The sequence below is a fragment of the Malania oleifera genome, chromosome 13 (assembly GCF_029873635.1).
Source record: "Malania oleifera isolate guangnan ecotype guangnan chromosome 13, ASM2987363v1, whole genome shotgun sequence".
Lineage (NCBI taxonomy): Eukaryota > Viridiplantae > Streptophyta > Magnoliopsida > Santalales > Ximeniaceae > Malania > Malania oleifera.
In genome coordinates this window covers 81,037,625-81,053,868 of record NC_080429.1, presented here as the reverse complement: position 1 = coordinate 81,053,868, position 16,244 = coordinate 81,037,625, and the positions used below count along the sequence as shown (strand labels likewise).

The following is a 16,244-nucleotide window of genomic DNA, read 5'->3' as shown; positions in this document are numbered from 1 at the left end:
GATGTCAAAAAGCACTTAGGATGGCATTCCCACAAATCCAATTCCCAAGAATGAGATTTTAGAAATAGTTTTGCTTGGTTCACACTATATAGGACTCCAAAGAATATACACAGTTGGGTCATATCCCAGTTTCTAGTAATATTGTTGAGGCATTCCAGAAAGAGTAATGTTATTCATGATGAACCAATGATCATCACGGAACCACAAGGCAAAAAGGAGAGAGTAAGGCACAAGAGCCCACAAGCTTATATCTTCCTCTCCTTTTCTGCCACATGGGTCCCCGTGATGGCTAACATTTTCCTTCCGAGAAAGATTCAAGAATTTTTTTTCTTGGTTCACATTATAATACTCCAAAGAACATACACAAGATGCCGATATTTGTGTTTGGTTCAACATGGAATCTTGTGAGATATTTCACTAATATTATTAGAATACCACTGACCTGCCTATCTAATAATGTATGAAGAATAGTCATATTTTCATATTATCATATAGAAGAATTTATTTTATAATACTTTAGTGTTATAATATGATATGATATACCACCACTCATGTTATCATATTTTAGTATAAGAATATTATCTTATTATATAAAATAATATGATATTGCTTTATATTTTTTAAGCATTATAACAATTTACAGTGGTAAATATCATAATAGTGTGTGATAATAAATTATAATATAAAGGGTAAGAGACACTAGCCTCTCTTGAGGTTTGGAAAAAAGACAAGGATCTTCCCTGATGTTTTAAAATTTTCAGGAAGCTCACCTAAATTTTCAAAAATTCCACATACCTCTCCTTATATTTGGCCAAAAAACAATTTATTTAGGGGTATAAATGTCCCAAATATCAAATGTCAAGAGAAGTATATAAGATTTTTAAACCTCAAAGAGGTCCTTTCTTTTCGTCAAATCTCAAGAGAGGTCAATATCTTGTTCTAATATAAAATACAGAAAAGTACATCAATATATCATTTATTAATATGATGGAAGTCATTAGGAGATTTAAGTAATTAAGAATACAATATAGTATAACATAATTTAATATTATACTATTTAAAAACAATAGTGCTATTACTTCTTGTTTTCATTATTTCCTATCTCTAGTATTATAAATATTTATCATTATAATCAACATAATCACATATGATAATACCTAACTAAATATTAGGGACATTTTAATCCCACAAATTTGGATGCCTATTTGTATTTAAGATCCCCAAAGTTCAGCATGGGAACCAGGAATTCCTTCATTCACATGGTGTCGCTTCTCAGGCCAAACAAAACATGGAAATCGTGAGCTATAAGCACCGAAAGAAAATTAAATCCTCTGAACGGACCAACATGATCTTCGCATCAAGCCTTTTCATCCAATAAAAACACTTCAAATAGTAAATCTATTAAATTATTAGTAGATCCTAGCACATGAGACTCACTATTTGGAGTGTTTTCATTAGATGAGAGGGTCTAATGGGAGGACCATGTTAGTCCTATTGGAGGATGTAATTTTTTTCATAGGCACCTGAAATAAAGAAGGATCCACAAACCAAAAGGCCCCTTATGAAAAACTCTCTCTTTCACAACTAGTCGCATGAAGTTAATTTTACTTTCAGAAGCAAGACTATTTATTCCAAAATGGAATTAAAATCGATGCCGATATCAAAGCATTTCGAAGCAATTTAAAACATTCAAAGAAATTATCATTTTCAGTCACACTAGAACCAACGAATCACAGTAAATTACCAAAAAAAATCTAAATAAGAGCCACATATTCCTCACCTGATCACAAACAGGAACATCGACAATCCGTTCACAAGCAAACACCCCCTCCTTGGGCGGCCTGCGAATGGAGGAGAAGCGCCGCTTGCACATGGGGCAGCGAGACTCAACCTCGGCCCACTCCATGATGCAGACGATGCATAAGTAGTGGTCACAGACTCACAGCTGTTGATCCACCCTCTAATGGTCTTCCCTTCTTCCGCTAAACATACCCCACATTGGTTCGGGTCTGAATCCATCAATTCTTCCCCACGTTCTTCCTCTTCGTCTTCTTCTTCTTCTTCTTCTTCTACAGGATCGTCTTTGGATTCTTAGAACTTGTCTTTGCCTTTGGAGAAAGGCGTCGAAGACGAGGGTAGGGCTAGGGTTTGGGGTTTGAAGAGTTTGCTAGGAGAGGGAGATGAGTCTGAGTCACCCACCATGAATCTTGAATCGCCTCGCCTGACAAGAGTCCTCTGAATTTGGGGTTTGCGCAATTGAGTCCAAAGCTCGCAAATTCTTGTATGGCATCCTTCAATTGAAAGAGGCATCCTGTACCAGCTAAAGCACAAGATTCAGCTTCCCATTTCTACAAGATCCCTAAATGGATCTGTAGAAGACAAGGGAGAGCAGGAAGCCAGGACGGAAACCATCTAAGATTTGGGGATAAGTTTGTAGGACGCACCATGCAAGTTGTGACCCCCACAATTAAAGAGAGAGAAAGGGTATTACACTATTACTTAATATCTCTCATGACATTTCAAAAATTATCATAAACCTCAATAGAGTTTGTATAATTCTTAAAATTTAAGGAAAAGTCTTGAAAATTTCTAAAACTTGAATAGAAATAATTGTGTTTTTGTCAAAATTCAATGGAGATTAATGTCTTTTACCCTTAAATTAATGTAGCACTATCTACAAACATACATATACATGGAAGTTTATTGATTACTTATTTTTAATTGAACCATGATATTTCATGTGACAAAAAATTAAATTTAATGTTTTAGAAGTTATAGCTTGTGATTTGTGTTAAAAATTTATTAAAGATGTTATAGATTATGATGGCACTCACTAAAAAAGAGTGCCTATGGACGCAAATAGATAAATGGCTTGTTTTTATAACACGATGAGAAATTGAGTATTAGTGTAATCAGACAAATAGCAGGGTGCACTCAGATATCAACTTGAAATATTTAAAGGAAAAGTCATATGTAGTCATATATTGATTTGATTGACCTATCTAATATCAAACCATACCTCATATCTTGGGCATTGGAATAGGAAAATGCCAAAAGAAAATAGCTATCATCACATACTCGCCACAGTTTAATGTGTAGAAGGCTCCAGTGTGTTTGGGGGATTGTTCATAATACAAGGATATTTTAGGGGTTTATCCATAATTTTTTGTATCTTTAGGGGTTTATGCATAATTTCTTATAATTTAGGCTTTCTTGTAAATAGGGTGTCAAAGCTTGTAAGAGCAGTTTTTAGAGAGTTTGAAAGGTGAAGTTAAGCAAAGCAACCCCCCCCCCCCCCTACTTGTATGTTGTATCTTCTTCTCTCTTCTTCCTTTTTCCTTCTTCTTCTTCTTCTTCTTCTTCCATCTATTCATCTCCCTACTTACCCTCTGGGTAGTACTCTTACTATTGTTACTACATCACATTTTCTACATGACGCTAAAGTTTCAATGCTAGAACTTTTACAGGCGTTGGCACTCTTGTTTTATATGGTTTAGGGTGCTCTTTCTCACTCCACTCTGGTATTCTACACATGACATTTTAGAGAAGTTATTTGAAGCTACATGCTGAGAGATTGGAGAGCGTTGCTTAGTAATTTCAATTTCTGCTGTTTTTGTTTTTGGTTATTTGGATGACGTCATATCCTCCATATGGTATCTTCTCTCTTTTCTGATGTTAATAAATATTTTTTGTTCATTAAAAAATAATAATAATAAGTTGCACTTCCCTCTCTCTTTTGGGGCACTTACACATGCACATTCCAGTTGAAGCATTAGATTATCAACCTCATTTAGTGCATCCCCAGGAGGCAATGACACTCCAAAGCCCCTTAAGTTTAAGTTGCTATCAAAACAGTGGGATAGATATTCAACTTATGTCAAAAAATAATAAATTTATTTTTTAAAAAGACACATCTCAGACATTTCTAGACTATCAATCTTTCTAGTTTCTCATGCCTTTTGTTCTTGGGTTTGAATTTATTGTTGGAACAATGCTTTTGACATTTCACAAGGTCTTTTGTGCTACATTTTATAAATCTAATTGTATTTTTATGAATGTGAAAAGTGAAATTACAAAAAATAAATGCACTCAATGGGCCTGAATGATGTTTATTTGTCAAATGTGTATGAGAATAATTCCTAAATTCATCTTCAATTTATTTTACTAGAATATTTACGTACAAAAGGGGAAAATACAAGAAAAGCACACACACACATTAGCTGAGGTATCGCAGTTGTTTAATTTCTCTAAATTTTCTGTATTGCTGTGTAGGTATGGTGTAATGTATCAGTGTCCATCCTAGCCCGCATCATCCTAATTTGTTTCCACTCTAAAAGAGACTCGAACCTTATATTAAAAATAAGCAGAAAAACTTGAAATTTTTACTTCCAGTGTTATTATCATGCAAACCAAAGAGAGCCTCCACACCACACAATAAGCAATTGAAACTCATAATCACTCTCTTATGCTGCATGCACCATTCGACTCTAGCATTTCAAAAGCAGCTTTTCGTGCTTTTAAAAGCTGAAATTAAGAACAAATTTACCTTCAAAGTAGGCTAATACATCCAAAATCTGCTTTTAAGGAGCATTTGGCTTGCAATATGTCAAAATGCCCTTAGAATGACATTCTCACAAATCCATTTCCCAAGAATGAGATTTTAGAAATATTTTTTCATGGTTCACATTATAGGACTCCAAAGAACATACACAGTTGGGTCATATCCCAGTTTCTAGTAATATTGCTGAGGTGTTCCAAAAAGAGTAATGTTATTCATGATGGACCAGTGATCATCACGGACCCACGTGGCAAAAAGGAGATAGTAAGCCACAAGTGCCCACAAGCTTCTATCTTCCTTCTCTTTTTCTGTCACGTGGGTCCATGATGTCACGGGCCCATGATGGCCCACATTTTCCTTCCGAGAAAGATTCAAGAATATTTTTTCTTGGTTCACATTATAAGACTCCAAAGAACATACACAAGATGCCAATATTTGTGTTTGGTTCAACATGGAATCTTGTGAGACATTTCATTAATATTATTAGAATACCACTGACCTGCCTATCTAATAATTTATGAAGAATAGTCAAATTTTCATATTATCATATAGAATAATTTATTTTATAATACTTTAGTGCTATAATATGATATGGTATAGTACCGCTCATGTTATCATATTTTAGTATAAGAATATTATCTTATTATATAAAATAATATGATTTTGCTTTATATTTTTTTAAGCATTATAACAGTTTACAGTGGTAAATATCATAATCGTGTGTGATAAAAAATTATAATATAAAGGGTAAAAGACACTAGTCTCTCTTGAGATTTGGCAAAAAGACAAGAACATTCCCTAATGTTTTAAAAATTCCATGAACCTCCCCTAAATTTTCAAAAATTCCACATACCTCCCCTTATATTTGGCAAAAAAACAATTTATTTAGGGGTATAAATGTCCCAAATATCAAATGTCAAGAGAGGTATGTAAGATTTTTGAAACCTTAAGTCCTTATCTTTTCGCCAAATCTCAAGGATGTCAATGTCTTTTGTTCTAATATAAAATACAGTAAAGTACATTAATATATCATTTATTAATACGATATATAGAAGTCATTAGAAGATTTAAGTAATTAACAATACAATATAGTATAATATAATTTAATATTATACTATTTAAAAACAATAGTGATATTACTTCCTATTTTCATTATTTCATCTAGTTTTATAAATATTTATCATTATAATCAACATAATCGCATATGATAATACCTATCTAAATATTAGGGACATTTTAATCCCACAAATTTGGATGCCTATTTGTATAAAAGATCCCCAAAGCTGAGCATGGGAACCAGGAAAAGGAATTCCTTCATTCACATGGCGTCGCTTCTCAGGCCAAACAAAACATGGAAATGTCCTCCGAACGGACTATCATGATTTTCGCATTAGGCCCTTTCATCCAATAAAAACACTTCAAAGAGTGAATCCCAATAAATTATACATGGATCCTACCATATGAAACTCATTATTTGGAGTATTTTCATTAGATGAGAAGGTCTAATGGAAGGACCATGTTGGCCCTATTGGATGACCTAATTTTTTTCATACGCACCTTAAATAAAGAAGGATCCACAAACCAAACAGCCCCTTATGAAGAACTTTCTCTTTCACAACTAGTCGCACGAAGTTAATTTTGCTTTCAGAAGCAAGAATATTAATTCCAAAATGGAAGCAAAATCGATGCCTATAACAAAGCATTTCGAAGCAATTTAAAACATTCAAAGAAATTATCATTTTCAGTCACACTAGCACCAAAGAATCACAGTAAATTACCAAAAACATCTCAATAAGAGCCACATATTCCTCACCTGATCACGAACAGGAACATTGACAATCCGTTCACAAGCAAACACCCCCTCCTTGGGCGGCCTGCGAATGGAGGAGAAGCGCCGCTTGCACATGGAGCAGCGAGACTCAACCTTGGCCCACTCCATGATGCAGACGAAGCAGAAGTAGTGGTCACAGCTGTGGATTCGGATCTGAATCCATCAATTCCTCCCCACGTTCTTCCTCTTTTTCTTCTTCTTCTACAGGATGATCTTTGGGTTCTTGGAACTTGTCTTTGCCTTTGAAGAAAGGCGTGGAAGACCAGGGTAGGGCTAGGGTTTGGGGTTCGAGGACTTTGCTAGGAGAGGGGGATGAGACTGAGTCACCCGCCATGAATCCTGAATCGCCTCGCCTGGCAGAGTCCTCTCAATTTGGGGTTTACGCGATTGAGTCCAAAGCTCGCAAATTCTTGTATGGCACCCTGCAATTGCAAGAGGCCTGGTGTACCAGTACCAGCTAAAGCGCAGGATTCAGCTTCCCATTTCCACAAGACCGGCCCATGACGCCTGTACCGATCCAGCCCAGACGCGTGGTGGCTGGGGAAATAGGCTCGCCGGCGGCTACGGGGGAGGAGGCGGAATTGTTGTTGGTGGTTATGGCCATGGAACGACAGAGATGAGTGGCGGCGTAATGGAGGAGACTGCTGCGGGAGAAGGAATGGGAGTGGTGGAGCGAACGGAGTGGATGAGGCAAAGGCAGAGGCAGTGGGGCATTGGTCTTTCCAGAGGTCAATTATTTTTTACAATAATTGTCAATTATTGCAAAAGAAAAAAAAAAATCACTATTTACTAACATATACTCACATAATTAATTCATTATTTTTAATAGAACCATAATATTTGACGTGACAAAAAAACAAATTCAATATATTAAAATTTATAATAGTAAAAGTGCAAAGTACATAAACACATAAATGATTCGTTTCATAACATAGTGAGAAATTGATTATTAAATGAGTTGATCAACCCATCTAATGTCAAACCATACCTCATATCTTGGGCATTGGAATGAAAAAATGCTAAACGGAAATAGTTATTATTTCTCATAATGATCAACAATACAAATAATGATGTAATAATAATACCAAAATTATTCTCGTATATGAGTAGAATCTTAATTATTCCTCCTATACCAACAAAGAGGATTGAAATTGATGCATTCATCGACCAGGATCAAAATCCCTACTGACTTCTTTTTATTTTCAAGTTATCTTCAAATGATTAAAGGGTATTTTTCAAGTTATAAATTTATTGATCTACCAAATTTTTATGTAGTAAATAATGTCATTTCATTGTTTATTCCTCATTTATGAATATATTTAGTTATTTCTTTTTATCAATAGAAATGCATACACACTTGGGTTACACAATGAAAGATACAAATCATAAATTTATTAATGTACCAACTATTTTAGCATTAGTATGTGATATATAATGTCAAACAAGTGCCTTTGATTTGTCTTACTTTATATCAATGCATTTTTTTTTTCAATTTATTGATGATTCGTGTGTTGGGTTTTCCCTCCTTGTGGGGCCCAAGAGATTGGAAAGCTTTTTCTTTAATGTTGTTTGGCTTCTCAAGAAGCCTGTCTGCCATGCCTAGCTGTTCCTAGGCTTCTCCCAACCGGCGCTTCATGCGCACAACTCAACAAATAATGGCTGCCCCCAATTTTTTTTCTCCATTTAGTTTTTCAGTCCTCTCAGTGCTGCCAATCTCCATTCTGTTTTCTACACACACGATACCTCACCAGCTCCCAACGCCTATAGCACGCCCACCCACCAGCGCCGGTCATCTTCTCCAGTGCAGCTACCTGCTGCTACTTTCTTCTTCTTGTGACTCCGGCTGCGTTTTATTATCAGTATTTTTTGGGAGGTTCTGATTGTGCTATTTTGGTTGGTTCTTTCTTTGGGAGTTTTGTTCAGAATATTTGGTGAGAGCTTTCCATCTTACTACATTTGTTTATATACTCTTGTGTATTTGTAAGACTTATGTCTTTTGTATCTACTTTGTACAACATATTTAATGATAGTGGATTTGGACCGCCGTGTCCCGTGAACGTACCTCAACATTTGAGGGAACCACGTTAAATTTCTTGTGTTTCAATTTTTTTATTGTTTGCATTACTCCATTAATTTACTTGTGAAAATTTGTTCGTATATATATATATATGAAAATTTGTTCGTATATATATATATATATTATATTTTTTCTCAACAAGTGGTATCAGAGTCATGTAATTTGTATGCATTAAATTTGTGTAAATCATGGATGGTAATGTTGGTCGTATGATTAACTTCAATAGAAGCAATTAGGTAACTTGGAAAACAAAAATGCAAGATCTTTTATTTTGCAAATATTTGGATGGGTCTATTGAGGGTGATAGCCGAAAGCCTAAAGACATGAGTAATGATGAGTGGAATAGGCTTAATAAGAAAACCGTTGGTGTTATCTCGCAATGGATTGATGATAGTATTTTTCATCATGTTTCTACCGAAACTTCGACACATGAATTGTGAAAAAAACTGGAGGGTCTTTATGATAGAAAGTCGACTACAAATAAAGCTTTTCTTTTCCGAAAATTGGTGAATTTGAAATATAAAAATGATGGTCTTATTACCGAACATTTGAATGAGATGAAAAATATTATCAATCAGCTTACTACTATGAAAATAGTTTTTGATGATGAATTGCAGGTCTTAATGCTTCTTAACTCTTTGCCGGAAAGTTGGGAGGCTTTGGTTGTGACTGTTAGTAATTCGGCTCCCGATGAAATTGTTACTATGAACCAAGTAACTAATAGCTTGTTGAATGAAGAAATTAGAAGAAAATTAGTTGGCTCTTCTCATTCAGAGGCACTTGTGACAGAAAATCGAGGGAGAGACATAAGTAAAGCCAGATATTCTCACCATAATGATAAATCAAAAGGTTGGTCCAGCTCAGTTTCGAAAAAAGTTATTGAGTGCCACTATTGTCATAAAAGGGGGCATATGGAGCGGGAGTGTAGAAAATTGAAATTTAAGGAGCAAAACAAAGAGAAAATTTTTGAGAAAAAGCATGAAGACACAATTTCAGTTGTATCTGATGGTGATCTCATGATTGTTTGTGATGAAAGTTGCATTAATTTGACAAGTCCAGAGACTGATTGGATTATTGATTCCGGTGCGTCATTCCATGTCACTTCTTGGGGAGATTTCTTCACTTCTTATTTCAAAGGAAATTATGAAGTTGTTCGGATGGGAAATGAAGGTTTGTCAAAAATTGTTGGCATGGGAAAAGTTTGTTTGGAAACAAATTTGGGATGCAAGTTGGTGCTCAAAGATGTGAGACATGTGCCCGATATTCGACTAAATTTGATATCTACCGGAAAGCTTGATGATGAAGGGTTTGACAACCATTTTGGTAATGGAAAATGGAAGCTCACAAAGGGTAATTTGGTGGTGGCTAAAGGCAAGAAAATCGGTACACTTTATATGATGCAAGGTAAAATTGGTAATGGTATTGTAAATGCAATTGAAAGTCACTTTTCCACCGATTTGTGGCATAAGTGGCTTGGGCACATGAGTGAAAAAGGAATGTAGTTTTTGTTCAAAAAAAAGCTCCTACCCGGGATAAAGGGTACCTCTCTTAAAGCTTATGTTCATTGTTTGGCCGGTAAGCAACATAGAGCTCCTTTTCCTGCAAAGTTTGTTACTAAAAAATCTAATATTTTAGATTTGATACATTCAGATGTATGTGGTCCTTTGAAAGTTAAATCTCATGGTGGTGCACTTTATTTTGTTCCCTTTATTAATGATTGTTCAAGAAAAGTTTGGGCTTACACTTTGAAGACTAAAGATCAAGTCTTAGATGTATTTAAGCATTTTCAGGTTAAAGTTGAAAAGGAGACTGGAAAGAAGGTGAAATGTGTGCGCTCGGATTGGAGAGTACATTGGCCCATTTGATGCATATTGTTACAGCCAAGGAATTAGACATCAAAAGACCGTCAAGAAAACCCCTCAACAAAATGGTATTGCTGAAAGGATGAATTGCACTATACTAGAGAGAATGAAATGTGTGCACTCTCATGCTAAGTTGCCAAAATCATTTTGGGGTGAAGCAATGAGGACGGCGGTGGACTTGATTAATTTGTCTTCTTCAACTCCTTTACTTGGTGAAGTTCCTAAAAAATTTTGGAAAGGTAAGGATGTTACTTATGATCACTTGAAAGTGTTTGGTTGTCGTACATTTGTTCACATTCTAAAAGATGAAAGATCCAAACTTGATGACAAGACAATGCAATGTATTTTTCTTGGCTATGGGCATGATGAATTTGGATATAGATTGTGGGATCCGGCTGACAAGAAAATTGTTAGAAGCCGAGATGTCGTATTTTTTGAAGATCAAACAATTGAAGATTTTGGCACGATTAAGCAACCACAATCTAATGAGAATGATTTTGTTGACTTAGACTTACCTTCTCCACCTTTGGCACATGATGAAAATATAGAAGATGTTCTTCCACCTCTTGAAGATGTTGGAAATGATGAAATTCCTAATGATGTTGAAGATGAAAATGAGGGGGAGCAACAAGTTCAAGAGCAAGCTTAATTAAGAAGGTCTTCAAGAGAGCCAAGACCTTCATATAAATATCCATCAAGTGACTATGTTACTCTAACGGATCAAGGGGAACCTGAAAGCTATCAAGAAGCCATGAACCATGAAAATAAAGTTGAATGGATGGAGGCTATGCAAGAGGAAATGAATTCCATAGTTGATAATCACACTTATGATTTGGTTAATCTTCCTTCTAGAAAGAAAGTTTTGAAAAATAAATGGGTGTTTAGGTTGAAAAATGATGGAAAGAATTTTTGGTACAAGGCTAGGCTTGTGGTAAAAGGTTTTGGTTAGAAAAAGGGAATTGACTTTGATGAAATATTCTCACCGGTTGTAAAGATGTCATCTATTCGGGTTGTTCTTGGCATGACAACATATTTGAATTTAAAAGTTGAGCAACTAGATGTGAAAACCGCTTTCTTACATGGTGACTTGGAAAATGAAATTTACATGGAACAACCAGAAGGGTTCAAACAAAAAGGGAAAGAGAATTTAGTGTGCAAATTAAAGAAAAGCTTATATAGGTTGAAGTAAGCACCACAGAGATGGTACAAGAAATTTGATTCTTTCATGATTGATCATGGTTACTCAAAAACCTTTTCGGATGATTGTGTGTTTGTGAAAAAATTTTCGGATGATACTTATATTATTCTCTTACTCTATGTTGATAATATGCTCATTGTAGGATAGGACTTCTCCAAGATTGACAAATTGAAGTTGGAGTTGAGCAAGTCTTTTGTTATGAAAGACTTGGGACCAGCAAAACAAATTCTTGACATGAGAATTGTTCGTGATTGTGAAAAATGGCCAATTTGATTGTATCAAGAAAGTTACATTGAAAAAGTGCTTAAGAAGTTCAATATGGATAAAGCAAAACCCGTTGGTTGCCCACTTGCTAGTCACTTCAAGTTTAGTTCAAAACAAAGTCCTACAAGTGAAAAAGACAAGGAAGAGATGAAGAAAATTCCTTATACTTCGGCCGTTGGTTCCTTAATGTATGCAATAGTTTGCACAAGACCAGATTTAGCTTATGTTGTTGGAGTTGTTAGTCGGTTTCTCTCAAATCCAGGAAAGGAGCATTGGTTAGCGGTAAAATGAATTCTCCGATACCTTAGAGGCACTTCAAAGGCGTGCTTGTGCTTTGGAAATGGTAAATCTACGCTCCATAGATTCACGGATGCCGACATGGTCGGTGATGTTGATTCTAGAAAATCCACTTCGGGTTATTTGATGACTTTGGCAGGGGGAGCTGTGGCATGGCAATCTAAATTTCAGAAATGTGTTGCTCTATCTACTACGGAAGCCGAGTTTATAGCCATTACGGAAGCTTGCAAAGAATTGCTTTGGTTGAAGAGATTCTTAAAAGAGTTGGCTATAGAACAAGAAAAGTATGTTCTCTATTGTAATAGCCAAAGTGCAATTCATTTGAGTAAGAATTCTATCTTCCATTCAAAGTCAAAACATATTGATGTTAGATATCATTGGATTCGAGATGTGTTGGATAAGAAATTATTACAGTTTGACAAAATTCACACTGATGAAAAGGGTTCGGATATGATGACTAAAGCATTGTCAAGGGACAAACATGTGAAGTGTAAAGTTTTGACCGGATTGGTGAAGTCGTCCCCATAAGTCAGGAGGGGGAGATTTGTTAGGTTTTCCCTCCTTGTGGGCCCCAAGAGATTGGAAAGCTTTTTCTTTAATGTTGTTTGGCTTCTCAAGAAGCCTATTTGCCATGCCTAACTGTTCTTGGGCTTCTCCCAACTGGCGCTTCATGCACACAGCTCAACAAATAGTGGCTGCCCCCAATTTTTTTTCTCTATTTAGTTTTTCGGTCCTCTTAGTGCCGCCAATCTCCATTTTGTTTTCTAATCAATCTATATTTGATCCATATAAAAAACCATAAAATAATGAAAAAAATTTTGGGCAAGAGTATCCTAAGTTAATTTGGTGTAAATTTATACACATGCAAAAAATATAAGATCATTTTTGCTTTTGCACCTTAAATTTGAATTTGCATGAATTTAATAAAATATACAACATAAGATTCAAACTTCAAACTTTCAAACATTAAATAAAAGTGATTTAAAATTCATAATGTTCAGTTTATTTCGTACTGACAGATATTTACAATTTTTCATGTACATGCATATTTTATCGCATCGGTTAATAATATTTATATATACAAAATCTATTAAAAATAATAATACTTGAATCCATTTTTTTATAATCCAAAATTTTGACATGAAAGAGCCCTTTGAAAACCTCTGTGGAATGGAATCGCAAATAAGATAAGAAATGAATGAGATGAAAATTTGGATAAGAAAAATGATGAAATTCAGCGAGAAATTTAATTACCTTTCTCCCAATTCCATTAAATTCTTACATATCAAACGTACAATTTATGTAATATCCATTTTAATTAGCTTTTTATAACATTCTACTATTTTATAGTCCGTAATAAATACTATTGTTACTATTGTTGGCTCTTTAATTCTTAGCACAGAACCATCACGCTGCCATGACTGTAAAAAAATTTGAATGAAAAACGGAACATCCCAAGTTTAAACTTTGTCATTTAAAAAAAGAAACTATTTATATTAGTATGGTAAAGGCACTTAGCACAAAAATGGTATATTTTCTATTACTCTATATAGAACTTCACTAAGTTTCCTAGATAAATTACTAGCACGTTATTTTTGACAAACATTATGAGTTGCAATCAATTAAATTCATAAAATATTTTATTTACATACAACTAAATGAGTTCACTAATTTTATATCCAAGGTAGTGACAATCATAATTACTGAATCAACTTCTTCATAAAGATCTTGTTTAAAAAATAAGGAGTTTAAATCCAAAAAAACCTACTAATTGTTTTGGTTTACAATTCAATCGATCAATCAAGTTTAATTTTAATTGAGACAAAAATACTAAATATCCAAATATATTGACTCTAAAGTCAAAGTTTCCACTACACCCAAAATAGATTCTCTCCAAAGGTGCCAACGAATGGGAGTAGTATGTCAATCTCCAAACAAGAAAATCTAAGAAGATGAAAGTCTGGCACGAATGATTGAAAAGCGGACTATAAGAATAAAAAAAAACTTAACTACAAACAGTTTCTTTTAACTCTTTTCATCTCTAATATCGTGGCTTTAAAAATAATACATGCAACCCATGAAGAGAAAGAAAAAGAGGGTTGATCTTCTCAACTTCGGCAAATAATCTTATTTGCGCAAACAATAAAGCACAAATTTTAGTCCTATTAATTCTTCTAAGCATTTTCCTATTAATTTTATTAAATGTTCTAATGCACATGTATATTGAAAGCAACGTGAAAGAGTGATTCATGACTGTTCTATTCATTATAAACTTGTCATTTAAATAATTAATAGTAGACTACACTTACCTATCAAACATCACACTTTTTCTTACCCACTATCTTAAATAATTGTACTATATTCATAGTACAATACCTATAAAAGAATGGTATATATGATACAATTGTTTAAAACAGTAAATAAGAAAAAGTGTGATATTTAATAAGTAAGTGTAGGTAAATATTAATTGAGTTTTGTACACGATGCGTTAATAGAATCGAATTGTCACCTCATCACTGCAGCCAAACTTCAATGCATCATCTCTGCGAACGGCATGAATCTTGATGCAATTGCACATGGGAGAGAGAGAGAGAGAGAGAGAGGCTTGCTGGAAGAGCCTCAATTGTCCATGCGGCTCAGCAAATGAGAGAAGGAGGGAGTAAAGAAGTGATTAAATATTATGTAATACATGATAATCATTTTTTTTTTTTTTTACATTTCAATTCTATTAGTGTATTTAACCAATTTATATATTTTTGTAACTTAAACTTTTAATATATTTTAATTTACTTGTCATGTTCCTAATTACTTTTCAACACCCATAATTTCTGAACACTTTTGTGAGGGCTTAATGCAAGTTAATTTATAACTTGAGAAGAGCAGGGCAGCTCGCCAGCCACCAGCAGGTAGTAGCAGCAGCAAAATACTGAGCCCTGAGGAACACAAGAAGAAGAAGAAGAAGAAGCAGGCAACAACAACAATAACAAAACCAAGCCTTAGTCCCACCAAGTGGGATCGGCTATATGAATCCTTTTCCGCCAATTTATGCGATCATGAACCATTTCTTTTGATAAATTCAAGGATATTAAATTCTTACTCACTATCTCCTCTCAAATTATTTTAAGTTTACTCCTATCTCTTCTACTACTCCCACAATAACTAAGTCACTTTTCCTCACACGTGCACAATAAGGCCTACGTTACAAGTGTCCATACCATCTGAATCGTCCCTCCCTTATCTTATCTTCTATAAGAGTTACACATAACTTACCACGAATATGTTCATTCCTTAATTTATCTTTCAATGTTATACCACTCATCCACCTAAGCATCCTCATCTCAACAATTTTTACTTTTGGATATTATGTTTCTTCGTCGCCCAACATTCCAATCCATAGAGCAGAGCTGGTCTTATAGCTGTCCTATAAAACTTCCTTTTCAATTTTAAGGGTATTCTATGATTACATAACAGACTTGAAGCACTTCTCCATTTTACTCAACTTGCTTTAACTCTATGCATTACATCATCTTCAATTTCTCCTTCAGCTTGCATAATACATCCAAGATATCGAAATCTACAAGTGTTATTTGTATTTTCATCATCAAGTTTAATTTTATCTCCAATATTCCTCCTATCATTACTAAAATTACATTTCATATATTCTGTTTTATTTCTACTTATCCTAAAGCCTCTAGATTCCAAAACTTCTCTCCATAATTCTAACTCAGCCTCTACTTCATCTTTAGTTTCGTCAATTAATACAATATCATCTGCAAACAACATACACCATGGAACCTCCTTTTGAATACTCTTAGTCAATTGGTCCATCATTAAAGCAAAAAGATACGAACTCAAAACAGATCCTTGATGTACACCTATGGTAATTGGAAATTCTCTAATTTCTCCATCTATAGTCCTTACATTAGTCATTACTCTATCGTATATATCCTTAATAACATCGGTATACCTACAACATATACTTTTTTTTTTTAAAACCCACCATAGAACTTCTCTAGGTATCCTATCATATGTTTTCTCAAGGTCAATAAATATCATATGCAAGTTCCTCTTTTTTTTCCTAAACTTTTTCATTAATCTTCTTAAAAGATAAATAGCTTCTGTGGTAGATCTCCCAAACATAAAACTAAATTGATTTT

General features: G+C 34.4%; 1 long non-coding RNA gene across 2 annotated transcripts; it reads right to left on the bottom strand.

Moving 5' to 3' along the window:
* Positions 1 to 1,720: 1,720 nt before the first annotated feature.
* LOC131146660 (uncharacterized) lies at positions 1,721 to 7,099 on the bottom strand. 2 transcript variants are annotated; one of them, XR_009134426.1, is made up of 2 exons: positions 6,372 to 7,099; positions 1,721 to 2,320 (listed from the first exon to the last, which is right to left on the bottom strand). It is a non-coding gene; the product is annotated as an uncharacterized LOC131146660 (long non-coding RNA). The 2 variants fall into 2 exon arrangements; XR_009134425.1 differs by having other exon boundaries at positions 1,721 to 2,311.
* Between the last annotated feature and the right edge of the window lie 9,145 nt (positions 7,100 to 16,244).